The sequence below is a fragment of the Mauremys mutica genome, chromosome 5 (genome assembly GCF_020497125.1).
Source record: "Mauremys mutica isolate MM-2020 ecotype Southern chromosome 5, ASM2049712v1, whole genome shotgun sequence".
NCBI lineage: Eukaryota > Metazoa > Chordata > Testudines > Geoemydidae > Mauremys > Mauremys mutica.
This window is the reverse complement of record NC_059076.1, coordinates 143,846,568-143,861,638: the sequence shown is the minus strand read 5'-3', so window position 1 is coordinate 143,861,638 and position 15,071 is coordinate 143,846,568.

The window sequence follows — 15,071 nt, the reverse complement described above, 5'->3', positions numbered from 1 at the left end:
GCAAACACGGGCTCTTGTCTGTGCTCAGGGCTGGCATGTCGCGGCTCGGCCGCCGAGCAGAGCACCTGGCTTCTGCCCTAATTGCAGCTACCCAAGGAGCTGGCCCGGTGAATGGCTCATTGTCCCGCCCGCTGCCAGCTCCTTCCGCTCCACTGGGCGCGGCCCCGGCTGCCCGGCCGTGACGCGGGGCTGGGCGGGGGCCGTGCTCCCAGTGCCCCACGCCAGCTGGCAGAGCCACAGCCCCACGGGGCCGGGGGGTCTCACCGGCCTGCAGTGCCTGGCCCGAATTCAGGCCTTCGTAGTGCTTTGTGCAGGGACAGACCCCCCCACCCCGACGCTCACCCTGCCCCCCTCCCCCAAGGCTGCCGAGGGAGGATGCTGGGACCCCCCATAAATTCTGCTGCTGCCTGCAGGGGCCTTGGGGGCTGGTCTGGGGGAGGGGCAGGGCAGCACCGTGCAGGGGGCTCTCACCAGGGTGTTGGACTTAAAGTTCTGCACAGGCAAAACGCCACATTTATGAGTAATACAGGTGTCAATTAACACTGTATCATACGATGTAGAGATTACACTTACGCGCACACACACTCACACACAAGCGCACTCACACACACACTCACTCACACACTCACAAACACAAGCACACTCACACACAGTCTCACACACACTCCATCTTGTTGTTGTTACCAATTAGTAGCTCCCCCTCGCTGCACTGGCAGGTGCGTTAGATGGGGGAGGGGTGGAGCCGGATCGATGCTCCACGTTGACAAGACGAGACCCGGGGTCTCTGCAAGACCCCTCACCTTGATAGCAGCTTCCCTCTCATGCAAATCTGCACCAGCTCCAAAATCTGTGTCTGTGTCCTGGTTCCTTCTGGGGGTGTCCCAGTGCTGCAGAGGGGGTTTCCAAGGGAAGGGGCTGGCTTCTAACCCCCGAGGCCGTCAGTGTCTCTGCTCCTCTTTAACGAGCCCACCTGACAGGTTTTATTGTCCTGGGGGCTGGCTCCCAGCCCCTCTCCAGGGGTGCAGCTGCCTGGAGGTGCTGCCTTCCCCCCTTGCTCATTCACACCTCGCTCATTCCACAGGGCCATCGATTAAGGGAGTGTGGGGTGGGTGGGGGGGAAGATCTTGTTCTCCTCCGAGCAAAAAGATATTTTTCTTCTCTCTCATTCTATCCTTAGGGGCCAGAACATTCTACCAAGGGCAACGCACCGTTTCTCCATGAGGCTTTGATACAAGGTCTCCGTGTACCAAGGCTCATCAATAGGAGGTTTCTACATGAGGCTTTGATACAGAGTCTCATGAACACAGAAGTCACCTCTGGGCAGACCCACGACCAGGTTCTATGAAGAGGTGCAATGTAAAGTCATAGGAAAATGACCAGAGATTTCTCTACATTGTCCCGCTTTGACCTCTCAAGAACGATTCTTGAGTGGTCACCATATAAATCTTCTGTATCTGCTGCAAACAAACCAAACAATCATAACCAGGTGACTATAACAAACCATTACAATTGACTAAACACCAGATAGAACCTACACACAAATGCAACAATTATAATTCTAAATAATTGGGAATACAATAAAACCATCACAGTCATTGGGTGCATTGACAAACAAAATGAGGCCCAAGTTTGCTGCTGCAATAGCCATCAAACAATAAACATCACTGAGGTCAGGACCACAACAAATCAGATTTTGTAGGAGGAGCACAGTTGTCACGCAGGTTAAGCTGATTTGGACTTAAACTAACATTCAGTTGCTAAAAATGTTGCAGAATCCCCTATTCCTAACAGATGTTCTCAAGAGGTTTCTGGGGACCTGCAAGACAGGGCCCTGCAATTATGGGCCAAGGTCTTACAGGTTATGGGGTCCCAGGAACTTCCCTTCAGGGCTTGGGGAAGAAGAACCAGGGAGCATAGAGGAAAGTGTGGAATTAACAATACAAGCTGTGACGAGGCGGTTCTGGCGGGACCCAACTGAGCTGCCAAATCAGGACAAATCGCTCAAACAGGGCAGTCACAGCCCTAGGCTGGGGTTTTTCCACCTCTAAGGCACCAAACCAGCCAGACAAAAAGGACTTTGGTTTCACCCCACTGGCTAACCACAAGTCACACAAGCAATTTCCTTAGACACTCCAGTCTCCCAGTATCACCACCAGTGCCACTTGTCCTGGGGATGAATGGTTATGAAAACCAACACCCCAATAAAAGAAAAAGGTTCTCTCGATCCCAAAGGACCAAGCCCCAGACCCAGGTCAATATACACATCAGATCTTACCCACAAATCACGCTGGTGCCAATCCTTTAGAATCTAAAATCTAAAGGTTTATTTACAAAGGGAAAAAGGTAGAGATGAGAGGTAGAATTGGTTAAATGGAATCAATCACATCCAGTAATGGCAAAGTTCTTAGTTCAGGCTTGCAGCAGTGATGGCATAAACTGCAGGTTTAAATCAAGTCTCTGGAACATCCCCCGCTGGGATGGGTCCTCAGTCCCTTGTGTAGAGCTTCAGTTTGGCTTAATGGGCCATCAAGCAGGCTAAGCAGAGCTAACACCAACTTGTCTGGGATATCACCCAGAAGCACATCACCAACTTGAAATACAGACAGTATAGAGCCAATATACATAACTTCAACTAAAAATGATACATGCACACAGACAGCATAATCATAACCAGCAACCCATAACCTGGTCTTAGACACCTTATATGACCCCCTTTACCTAAGATTTGGTGCCACTACAGGACCTTGGTTGCAACCCATGTTCTATATGGTCCCAATTTATATCAATAACGTCACACAAGCAAATATAACTTACAATACAAATGTATCAATAAGAATAAATTAACCACAATATGATTATTAGAGAACCTAACAAAAATAAACCTGATGCACTGGGGACCAAAGTCTTTTGGACAGAGGTGGATGTGACTGGTAATTTGCTTGGAGATGGGGGAAGTAGAGAGAGGAAAAGACATTTGCCCTGTCTAGTGTAGTGACCCCTCTCCCTCTGGACCCAATGCCAGCACAGGACACCTGTCACGGAGTGTAGGGGAGCCAGGCCCTGCACCCCCGGGCTCCCTGCCGATTCACCAGGACTCTCAGCCAGCCAGGAAAGCAGAAGGTTTATTTAGACGACAGGAACACAGTCCAGGACAGGTCTTGCAGGCACAGATAACAGGATCCCCCCGGTTAGGTCCATCTTGGGGGCCTCCCAGCCCCCCTCGGGGATCAGAGCCCTTTCCCCCTGCTCCCCTGTTTCCCCAGCCAACAACAGTCTGCCCCACCCCCTCCGGCCCCTCCTCTCTCCTCCGCTTCCTTCCCGGGCCAGGAGGTCACCTGACCCCTTTGTCTCCAACACCTTTAGATGCACCTTTGCAGGGAGGGGCCCGGCCATCAGTTGCTAGGAGACAGAGTGTCAGGCATTTGTGCTGCTGGAACTTAGGATCTGTACCCAGCCCCCAGTAAGACCAGTCCCACTTCGTCACAACACCCACCAGAGACAGACACAGAACACGCAACACAGAACATGGAACACAGACTTTGTCATGACACTATAACCAGAGTATTTCTGTAGCTCTTCAGCAGATACCAGGTCTCCTGATGTGCCGGTTCAGAGGCTGAGAGATAGAAGCTTAGAAAGGAATTAGCACAGGGCTCCCACATGGCAGACCCTGCTTGGTCTCTGCCACAGTGTGTTCGGTACTTGGGGCTGCACAAATGCTTATTAAGTGGTGCATTTCTTGTGAGTTTAAATGTTCCCTTTCTCCCAGTAAAGGGCATTAATACTTCAATAGGAACATTTTCCTGTTTTAAAATCCCCAGCCACTTTGCCATGGCCTGGAGATCTGAGGCAGAAGCAGGCACTGTTGTTAATGGTTTCACTCTCACCACCCTCCCTGGTGGTGGTGACTGTTCTTTTTGTTACTGCTGCTGTAACATTTTGGCCCTGGGAGGAGGAATTTACCCAATTATCCCCGTCCCAATCTCCAGAGGGGTCCCAAAGGTCTGCCCCTTCTGGGGTCTCAAATGTCCCTTCTCCTGCTGTTACTGCCGCTGTAAGATGTGAGAGTGCTGGTTTAACTCTCTGTACCCATCCTTAAGGGCATCTCGCTGGGTTTGGGGACATTTCCATTTCTCTGCTTCTGCAGCACAGGCTTGTAAATCTTGGTGCAGTTTCTTGTTTTCATTGTTACATTCAGCCAGTTGAAGGAATAGCTCATTACAGGTTTTCCATAGAAGTCAAACTGCAGCTGCTTCCTTTTTCATTGGAGTTGAGGGTTTATATGTCAATATATATTAAGCCAATTTATCTTCTAGGTTTGAAATTGTCTGGACATCAGCTAGCACTTGATCAGACCAAGGGCTGTGTCCGAATTTTTGCAAGATTTGCTCAAAAGGGGGAACATCTTTTACAAATGCCAATTTCTCAGTCTCTTCTCTGGGAGCCTTCTTAAAGGACTGTTTAGCTTTACCCATTTTGTAGTAAACCCAACCTCCTGCTGGGACTAAACACAGCAATGCTTCTCTTTACTTTGATCTACCAGTACCGCTTGTCCTGGAGTGAGAAAGCTACTTCTCCTCCTCTCTTTACCTGGGCTTCCACCACCGGGGGTGTCCGCACCTTAATAATCAATGACTTATTAGCACTTTTCAAGATTTGTGATCACTTTTCCGTACTTCTCAATACTTTTCCATTACTCAATATTTCATTACTTAAAAACTGCTCGTGGTGCCCTTCCCCCTTTCACAATTCTCCACCAAAATGTTGTACTTACAGTTCTGCCCAGGCGCTTTCCAGGAGGAATACGGCAAAACGCCACATTCAGTAGTAATCCAGGTGCCCATTAACACTGTATCATCGGCATGTGAATCCCTGGATTACTAATAAACGTGGCGTTTTGCCTTATCCCCCCTGAAAAGATCCTGGGCAGCACTTTGAGTACAACAAGGGCAGGGTCCCCCCCGATCTCAGTGCCCCAGGTGACCTGCCTCGGGGCGTCACTACAACGGCCAGGGCCGGGGCAGGGCTCCAGCGTGGGGGGCTCACCAGCACTCCAGGAGGACAGGGCCAGGCCAGGCTGACATGGACCCCAAAGCCAGGGGTGAGGGGAGCAGTGGGCAGAGCCACATGGGAATGGGGCCTGTGGGGGGTCCCTGGCCTGGCAACATCAGGGCCCCAGGGAGCAGGGGAAGCAATGGGATGATGGCCCCTCCCCCATTCCCCTAGGGCCCCCTGAACCCCCCCCCTTTTCATCTCTGTGCTGTGCTAAGAGCTGCCAGCGCCATGCCCCGGTGACCAGCAAACCACGGCCGGGGGGGCCTGGCTCTGTGGGGCTCACTGGGCAGAGCACGGGTGACGCAGGAGGCTGCGGGGCCGGCCCCAGAGGGCACGTGGGGCCCTTGGGGGCTGCCCCACTGAAGGGTTCCCCCAAGGGACTGTTTAGAAGCTGGCAGTGGCACCGATCCTGGGGCTCTGTGACATGTGTCACTGGCCCGAGACTCGCACACAGGCCCTGTGCCTGGACTGAGCCTCCTGAACCAGGGCCAGGGCTTGCACACCTCCCCCCAGCTCTGGGGCAGCCCAGGACAGCGCGCCCCACCGGCCAGCCCACCCTGGCTGAGACGCCCCCTGGCCGCTGCGCCGGCTGCCTTCCCCCGAGGGCCCAGGGAAGAACCGGACGGGAAGAAATGCTCGGCCCAGCGGCCTGTGCCAGGCCCCTCCCTGCCAGGCCCGGGGGCTCAGGGACTGGCTAGGGTGAGGCGTATGGGCTGCGGGACCCTGTAATGATGCCATTTGCAATCAGCTCCCGAAGATGGTGTCACACGTCTTCCATCTCTTAGAGTGCAACTTCCTAGATCTCTGTGACGGGTTCCCCCCTCGGGGTGCCGCCTGGAACTGGGGCACCGCTGAGCCCGCCCGACCCACCAGCCCGGGCTCCCTCTCACACTCTGCTGCTGTGACATGTTGCTGAGCTCTCCAAGCCTGACATTCACCAGCATTCGCACAGGTAGGGACACACCCAGCTGCGGCTTCACACCCATGCTGAGCTCAGCTCTGCCTGGGGAGGCTCAGCTAAGGAACGGCCCAGTTACACAAGTGCACCCCCATTTGAAGAGTAAATCCCAAATCACCCCGTCTTGCGCTGCACAGAGACCGGTACAGCCTGAGCTCGTGAAATCCACCCCCTCCCTCACTGTGGAGGAAGTTACACAACAGGCTTCTGCCCCAAGGACGATTTCCACACACTGGTTTTAGACAAAACCAAACCAAGTTTATGAACGACAAAAGACAGATGTGAAGTGTTATAAGTGATAGCAAACAAAGCAGATTTCCTTAGCAAACCAAACCACAAACTGAGCTTAACACGCTGGAGCGCGTGGATATGAGTGAGCAGCTTCTCGCCCCGACTCATCGGCTGGCAGAGCCGTAAGGCCCAAGCTGCCTTGGCGTTCCCAGGGTCTCTTAGACAGGCTGGAAATCCCTTAGCCTGGGCCCAGCACTTCCCCCAGTTCAGGCCTTGCCCCGCAGGTGTTCCCAGGAGTGTTGTTGTGGGGAGAGCGAGGCACCATCATGCTGCCATTGGCCCCTTTTCTATCTTCCCCCCACCTGCTGGAAAGCTCCTTTGCTGTGGCCTGGGTCAGGCAGTGCCCATTGTGCAGCGCTGTCTCGGGGAGGTTTCTGCTGCACACAGTGCTGGGGTGATCCTGGTGCCTGTGCGCATCGCCTCACGGAGCCATTAACCTTGTTTGGCCTTTTTACTGTCGTACCTGGCAGGCGGCTTGGGGGTGTTTTCAGCGACACACACAAAGCCAAACTTCATAACCTCGCACACGACAATAGCACAGACAATGCCACGAGATATTAATGTCTAGAAGACCAAGACTTTTAGAATGATCCCTCACAAGGCAAACTTTGTACAAAACATGTCCTAATTACATGACTGGTGAATATTGGGGTGTGATGTTATTGATATAAATGGGAACCATATAGAACATGGGTTGCAACCAAGGTCCTGTGGTGGCACCAAATCCTAAGTAAAGGGGGTCATATAAGGTGTCTAAGACCAGGTTCTGGGTTGCTGGTTATGATTATGCTGTCTGTATGTCTGTGTATCATTTTGTAGTTTAAGTATAAGTATTGGCTCTATACTGTCTATATTTTATATTATGCTCTGCCTCTGGGAAGTGTCCCAGACAAAGCTGATGTTAGCCCGGCATAGCTGGCTTGATGGCCCATTAAAGGGCCATAGCTACACAATTGACCCATGGAGAGAAGGCAGACACGCCTTGTGACTAAGCAAAGTATGCAGGGACTGGCCCATGTAACTCCAGACTCCATATTTTTTGCTGTAAGTTTCCACCGTGAGGACAAAGGGATTCTTACACCTGGAAAAGTCTATATAAGGCTGATGCATCATCTCCATCTTGTCTTCAATCCTGCTTCTGACCTCTGGAAGGACTTAGCTACAAACTGAAGCTCTGCACGAAGGACTGTTGACCCATCCCAGCGGGGGATGTTCCAGAGACTTAATCTGAACCTGCAGTTTACTCCAGCACTGCTGCAAGCCTGAACTAAGAACTTTGCCATTACTGTATGTAATTGATTCCATTTAACCAATTCTACCTCTCATCTCTACCTTTTTCCCTTTGTAAATAAACCTTTAGATTTTAGATTCTAAAGGATTGGCAACAGCGTGATTTGTGGGTAAGATCTGATGTGTATATTGACCTGGGTCTGGGGCTTGGTCCTTTGGGATCGAGGGAACCGTTTTCTTTTATTGGGGTGTTGGTTTTCATAACCATTCATCCCCAGGACGAGTGCACTGGTGGTGATACTGGGAGACTGGAGTGTCTAAGGAAATTGCTTGTGTGACTTGTGGTTAGCCAGTGGGGTGAGACCAAAGTCCTTTTTGTCTGGCTGGTTTGGTTGGCCTTAGAGGTGGAAAAACCCCAGCCTAGGGCTGTGACTGCCCAGTTTAAGCAATTGGTCCTGATTTGGCACTCTCAGTTGGGTCCCGCCAGAATCGCTCCATCACATGGGGTGCTGGGGTGTCACACTCTCCCTGAAGGGTTGGGAGTCTTGTAGGCTGATGTTGTGCTCTGTTCCTTTTGCACATCCCACGTCCCACTCATGCAGTGAGAAGATCATGGATCTTTCACAGAGTTTCTCCCTCAGGCGATCCTTCCACTCCTCGGACAACGGCGAGTCTCCGAAGTCAAACTTTGCAGGAACTATCGCCGGAACTCGAGTTTCACACGGGGGTCCGACAATGGATTCAGGTCTGCTGCCTTCTGCCCTTGCTTCACAACCACGTCACGGCTTGTTTCATTAGCAATCAGTATAATCCCTTTTTCCTGGCTCCAGCGGGCAGGGTTACGACTCCACTGGGGACTCCCTCAGCCGGCTGCTCTACTATTGCCAATGCCCCTCTACTGCCTTTCAGCCAGGTGCTCATGACAAGCCCTTCTCGCGCCGTCCTTGGGCACTACTGACGGGGTTGTGCCCACGTACCTCACTGGTAGCTCAGATGTCTCCCTTTTAGCCCTCTCCATTTTCCTAGAGCAGTGGTCCCCAGCGGGCACCAGATGAAGGACCATGGCGGCGGCTGCGCATCTGCCAAAATGCCGCCGAATTTTGGCGACGACGCCTCTGGAGGACGTCGCTTGTCAAGCAGTGTCATCCAGAGGCGTTGCCTCCGAAATGCTGCCAGATTTCAGCGGCATTTTGGGGGATGCTCAGCCGCCGGCCAGGATGCAGGTGCATTAGATGCCCCCACGGGCGCCATGGCGCCCGCAGGCACCGCATTGGGGACCCCGTCCTATCGGCTTCAGCACAAAGCATCCGGGTCATGAGGGTGTTCAGGGATTGGTCCCCAGCCCGTTGCCTGCAGTGATCTGTGAGCACCGCGAAGGGTCTGGAGCTGGCCCCCATCAGCACAGACACATCAGAGGTCCCTTTAGGGTCAGGGCACGTTAAGGCAGCTGTGTCCACCGCCTCCCTTACCCCATCCACCTCCTCCGGGAATTCCAGGTGCGCTATGACATGCCCTTGGTGGGGGCTTCATCCATGCTGAGGCCACACAGACCAAGGCCGGTCATGGGCTGCATAGGCAGGTGCCTGAGCATCCACTGGCAGAATGACTGAACTATAATAGTCACTTGAGATCCCGTGTCAAGCTCGGCTTCACACTCCGCCCTTCAATCCTCCCCGTGACCTCCCGATCAGTCCTGCGGGGATCCCCGCTGGAGTCTCTTCTAGGGGAGCCTTCAAATCCTGCGGGCCTGAAAACGTGCGGGACTCACCCCTGCGGCGCCTCCTGCCGGCCAGCTCCGGGAATTAACTCTCCAGCCATTGGAGCGCCCTCTGCAGGCCGGTGTCCAGGGCCGGCTCCAGACCCCAGCGCGCCAAGCGCGTGCTTGGGGCGGCCATGCCGCGGGGGGCGCTCTGCCGGTCGCCGGGAGGGCGGCAGGCGGCTCCGGTGGACCTCCCGCAGGCGTGCCTGCAGATGCTCCACCGGAGCCGCGGGACCAGCGGACCCTCCGCAGGCACGTCTGCAGGAGGTCCACCGGAGCCGCGGGACCGGCGACCGCCAGAGCGTCCCCCGCAGCGTGCCGCTGTGCTTGGGGCGGCGAAATCGCTAGAGCCGCCCCTGCCGGTGTCCCACTGCCGCTTGGCCCCCGTGCCCCTCCCAGACCCGGTGCCCTATTGTCTGGGGTGCTGCCCCCTGGCAGTAACCCCTCAGTCTGGGTCTCCCCCTCCCAGGGGACCCCCCACCCACTATCCCCACCTCAGTCTTAGCTACTGCCCAGTCTCCATCTGGCCCCGTTCCCTGGGGCAGGCTGCAGTGTCAGCCACTCGTCACAGGCAAAGGGGTGTGGACCTGCTGCCTCTGGCCACCCGCGGGCTGCCCCTGCAACCCAGTGCCGAATCAGCCTTACCAGGCCTGGGGCTTTCCCCAGCCCTGCTCCACTCCAGGTACCTGGTTACCCTCCCTGCAGCCAGGCCCTTCTCTCCCGGCACCCAGGGAGAGACTCTCTGCTCGAGCGCCCGGCTCCCAGCCTCCCCTATAGGGCCAGCTGGGGCCTGGCCCCACCTGAGCCTGCTTCCCACTCAGCCTGGGCTGGTTTGAACCCTGTCAGGGCTGGAGCGGGGAACCACCCCCTGCAGGGACCCCCAGCCCCAGACTCGTCAGCAGTTCCCCAACCCCTCCCAGCTGGTTCTCAGCTTCCCATACCCTGAGGAGGGATTTTCTTCATGACGCACTTGGCAGCGCCGTGTCCACCCTGAGCACATCGGGAGCAGAAGAATGGTCCTTCCCCTTCGCCCGGGGGGGACGCTGGCTCGAAATGCTGAATTCTCCCTCGCCGCAGCCAGAGGCCTGGCAGCCAATGGTGCTTTGCAGCTCAGCTGTTCTGTCAGGGCCCCCACCTGCTGGGCGGGGGGGGGTCCTCTCTGGCGCTCACCGTCGGGGGGCTGTGCTGGCTGGCTCAGACGATTGGGCTTCCCAGAGCTCACTGGCAGCCTCCCTCTCTGAGCAGCTGGGAGTAACTCGGGGCACGTTCCTGCCGGTCTCTGAGCCGGACCCGAAGTAGAATCGGGCTCCGATACTGAGTTCCTCTTACAATCTGAGCCAGTCCGGTCTGCTCCATCTGCTCCGCAGTCACTGGCTCTAGCCCACGGAAGCTTACACCCCAGTAAATGTGTTAGTCTCTGAGGTGCCACAAGGACGCCTGCTCTTTTTGTGGATACAGACGAACACGGCTGCCCCTCGGAGACCTGCTCCCGGCTGGACAGCTCTCTGAAGCAGCCTCTCCAGCTCCTGGGTATAGGCGGAAACCTTCTCGCCCCGTCGCTGTCGGGAACTAAGGACCTTACAGCAGCTGTCCCCAGAGCCCCCTACGCTCCCAACGGTGCTCGAGGGCCACCAGGCAGCTCTTCCCACCGGCCCCAGGGTAAGCGAGCTGCAGGGTGCGAATCACGTCTAATGCTGGGCCCCTATTCGGCAGCAGAGACGGGCCCCTCCTGCAGCGGGGCTCAGAGGTCACCGCCCATGTGGGGAAGAAGGCTCCAGGCTTGCTCTGGCCATCCCGCCCCACCAGCCGTGGTCCCAAGCTGCCTGCTCACCGCGGCCTCTCGGCTGTGAGCTCGGCTGGCCAGTCTCGTAGTGACTGTGAGCTCTCAGCAGGGTCCCACCACCCCACATTCCAGCTCTGGTTAAGCTCTTAAAATAGCAGAGGCTCCTAACAGACTGTTCAGCTCGCTCTGTGACCAGGGTAAGCCAGCCCCGCGGGGAGCGTTCATCCAGACCCTGCTCGCATCAGCAGAGGAGAACTGGGGGTGTGGAGTGACCCCCGGGCTCTGGGAGCTGGGGCCTGGAGCGTCGGCACAGGGTCAGCCGCAGCCGCAGGCAGCCCAGCCTCTCCCAGCTTCATCCCACAGCACATGCTGCTCCCCCCTGCAGAGCCCTCCAGCGAGCCTGGCACACCAGGGTGGGGCCTGGAAACCAAGCCCCGCCCACAAGCCTAGCCCCGCCCACATGCTGTGCCCACCAAGCCCCGCCCGCAAGCCTAGCCCCGCCCACACGCTGTGCCCACCAAGCCCCGCCCGCAAGCCTAGCCCCGCCCACACACTGTGCCCACCAAGCCCCGCCCGCAAGCCTAGCCCCGCCCACACACTGTGTCCACCAAGCCCCGCCCACAATCCTAGCCCCGCCCACACGCTGTGCCCACCAAGCCCCGCCCACAAGCCTAGCCCCGCCCACACGCTGTGCCCACCAAGCCTTGCCCGCAAGCCTAGCCCCACCCACACGCTGTGCCCACCAAGCCCCGCCTGCAAGCCTAGTCCCGCCCACACGCTGTGCCCACCAAGCCCTGCCCACAAGCCTAGCCCCGCCCACAAGGTGTCACTCACAGCAGACAGAGGGTTTGCCCCCAGCTTCGGGGAAGTCCCTTATGTGAGGAAGTGGGGATGGTCTCAGTGTTTTCTCTGAATACGGTGTGGGTGCCTCAGTTTCCCCTACTCAGTTCTTAGGTATCTAGGTGGTGGGATCAGGGGGTGTGATTGGTGCAGAGCCCTAGAGGGCAGGTGTGATGGGGTCTGCACAGAGAATGGCGACACCCTGTCTCCTGGCAACTAATGACCTGGGCCCCTCCCCTGCAAGGTGCCAACGGAAGATGAGGAGAACAAAGAGATCAGGGGTCTCCTGGCCCAGGAAAGGGACGAAGGCAGAGGAGGGGCTGGAGAGTTTCCGTTTGGAGCTGGCTGGGGAAATGGAGGGAAGCCCAGACAGGGCTCTGGCTTCCCCTGCCCCCCAAGATGGACCTGACTGAGGGGTCCCGTTGTCTGTACCTGCAGGGCCTGTCTTGGACTGTGTCCCTGTCGTCTAAATAACCCTTCTGTGTTACTGGCTGGCTGAGAGTCCCGGCGAATCGCAGGAGGCCGGGGGTGCCGGGCCCTGACTCCCCCACACTCCGGGACACCTTAGACCTGCCCCCTGGGCCTACACCCCCTGCCCCCCCATGAGTCCCATGGAGCCAGATGCCGGGGGAGCCTGGCCACTCTGCAGGGTGAATGTCCCTCGCCCAGCACGGGCAGGGGGCGCAGCCAGGTGGGGTTATGGGGCGACTGGAGCCAGCCTAGCCAGGCCTGGTCAGCCCAGAGCCCCCAGCCCCGTCCCTCAGAGCTCGCTCTGTCCCAGTTCAGCTGGGCACCGGAGCCCTCAGCAGCCCCCGGCCTTTGCCCCAAGCTGGTGTGGGGGCCACAGGGCTCAGCGGCTGGTGTCAAAGGACCAGTGGCTGAATCAGCCCTGTTATCTCAGCTCCACTGATCTGAGAGCTAAGGCCCAGCCGCCGGGAGCCGCTCACACCAGCTGGACCCGGCAGCACAGGCTGCCCCCCCCCCCCCCCGTGACGTTATTGATAGAATCTGGGACCATATAGAACATGGTTGCAACCAAGGTCCTGTAGTGGCACCAAATCTTATGTAAAGGGGTCGTATAAGGTGTCTAAGACCAGGTTATGGGTTGCTGGTTAGGATTATGCTGTCTGTGTGCATGTGTCATTTTGTAGCTGAAGTTATGTGTATTGGCTCTGTTCTGTCTGTACTTCAAACTTGTGCTGTGCTTCTGGGAGACATCCCAGACAGGTTGGTGTTAGCTCTGCCTAGCCTGCTTGATGGCCCATTAAGGACCATCAGCTACACAACTGACCCATGGAGAGAAGGCAGATACGCCTTGTGACTCAGCAAAGTGCAGGGACTTGTCCATGTGACTCCAGACTCCATTTTGCTGTAATTTTCCACAGTAAGGACAAAGAGGTTCTTACACCTGGAAAAGCCTATAAAAGGCTGATGCCTCATCTCCATCTGGTCTTCAATCCTGCTTCTTACCTCTGGAGGGACTTTGCTACAAACTGAAGCTCTGAACAAAGGTCTGATGACCCATCCCAGCGGGGGATGTTCCAGAGACTTGATTTGAACCTGCAGTTTATGCCATCACTGCTACAAGCCTGAACCAAGAACTTTGCCATCACTGTATGGAATTGATTCCATTTAACCAATTTTAGCTCTCATCTATATTTCTTTCTTTTATGAATAAACCTTTAGATTTTAGATTCTAAAGGATTGGCACCAGCGTGATTTGTGGGTAAGATCTGATGTGTATATTGACCTGGGTCTGGGGCTTGGTCCTTTGGGATCGAGAGAACCTTTTTCTTTTATTGGGGTGTTGGTTTTCATAACCATTCATCCCCAGGACGAGTGCACTGGTGGTGATACTGGGAAACTGGAGTGTCTAAGGGAATTGCGTGTGTGACGTGGTTAGCCAGTGGGGTGAGACCGAAGTCCCTTTTGTCTGGCTGGTTTGGTGCCTTAGATGTGGAAAAACCCCAGCCTTGGGCTGTGACTGCCCTGTTTGAGCGTTTTGTCCTGAATTGGCACCTCAGTTGGGTTCCGCCAGCACCGCATCGTTACACCCTCCCACACACACTGAGGCTGCCGCTCACACTGGAAACTGAGGCACACACAGGCCTCATACAAACAGCACACACAATTCCCACACCATGGCTACCCCCTCCCCACATGCTTGGCAGCAGCGGTGACGTGGGGTTCACGGCTGGGCAGCTCCCCGTGCCCAGGCTGCAGTGCCAGGCTGCGTGCAGAGCCCTGCACGCGTTACAGGGCCGGGTCAGTGCGGGCTCACTGGCAGAAGGGCACGGCCCGCCCTGGCCCCGGCAGCAGGCTGGGAACACTGGGTGTGCGGGGGGGGGGAGGGGAGCTGCCCTGCGACCCCCAGGCCGGCCGAGCAGCTCCCAGGACACCAGCCGTGTGTCTGCGCCGCGGCAGCCGGGCGAACATTCCAGCTCGTTAGGATCAATTAGTGCTGAGCGAGCGCTGGAGGCCCCGGCCTGGTGCCAGGCCCACTCCCGAGGAGGGCGCCAGGGCTCGTGCCAAGGAGCCCCCTGGAACCTGGCAGGCCTGGGTGCCTGCCCCCCTCCTTGGCCCCAGGCGGGCAGGCTGGACGGCGGCTGCTGCTCTGGCGCAGGCCTCGTGGCTCCAGGGACCAGGCTGCCCATGGCCCCGCTGGGACGCTGTGGGGACTCGCGCTGGTCTCTGCTGCTGGCCCCACAGGCCCAGGCCAGGGGCTGCTCCCCCCTCCCCCCACGGCTTGTCCAGTGGGACCTCTGCCCCCTCAATGCAGCTCTTCCCCCCCCGCTGTGGGGAGCAGGACGAACAGGCAGGGGGGCCACCGCTGGGTGTGCCCAGAGAGCAGGGGATGCCCCTCCCCACCCCGCAATACCTGCCGTCCCCCAACCCGCGTTCCCCTCCCCACCCGGCAAATCTCCCCCTCCCCCCCCCATCACTCCCCTGCCCCCACCCACTCCTCCAGCCTCTCCCCCCCCCACCAGGCAAACCTCCCCTGTTCCCACCCCTTCCATCCTCCCCCTGCCCCGGGCTGGCCTGGCGTGCTCGGCATGGGCCATGCCCAGCTGGCCCCCCAGCCCAGCCCAGCCCCTCCCCAGGTGCAGCAGACGCAAGGGGAGAGACGCGGATCCCAGGCCCGACACCCATGCTAA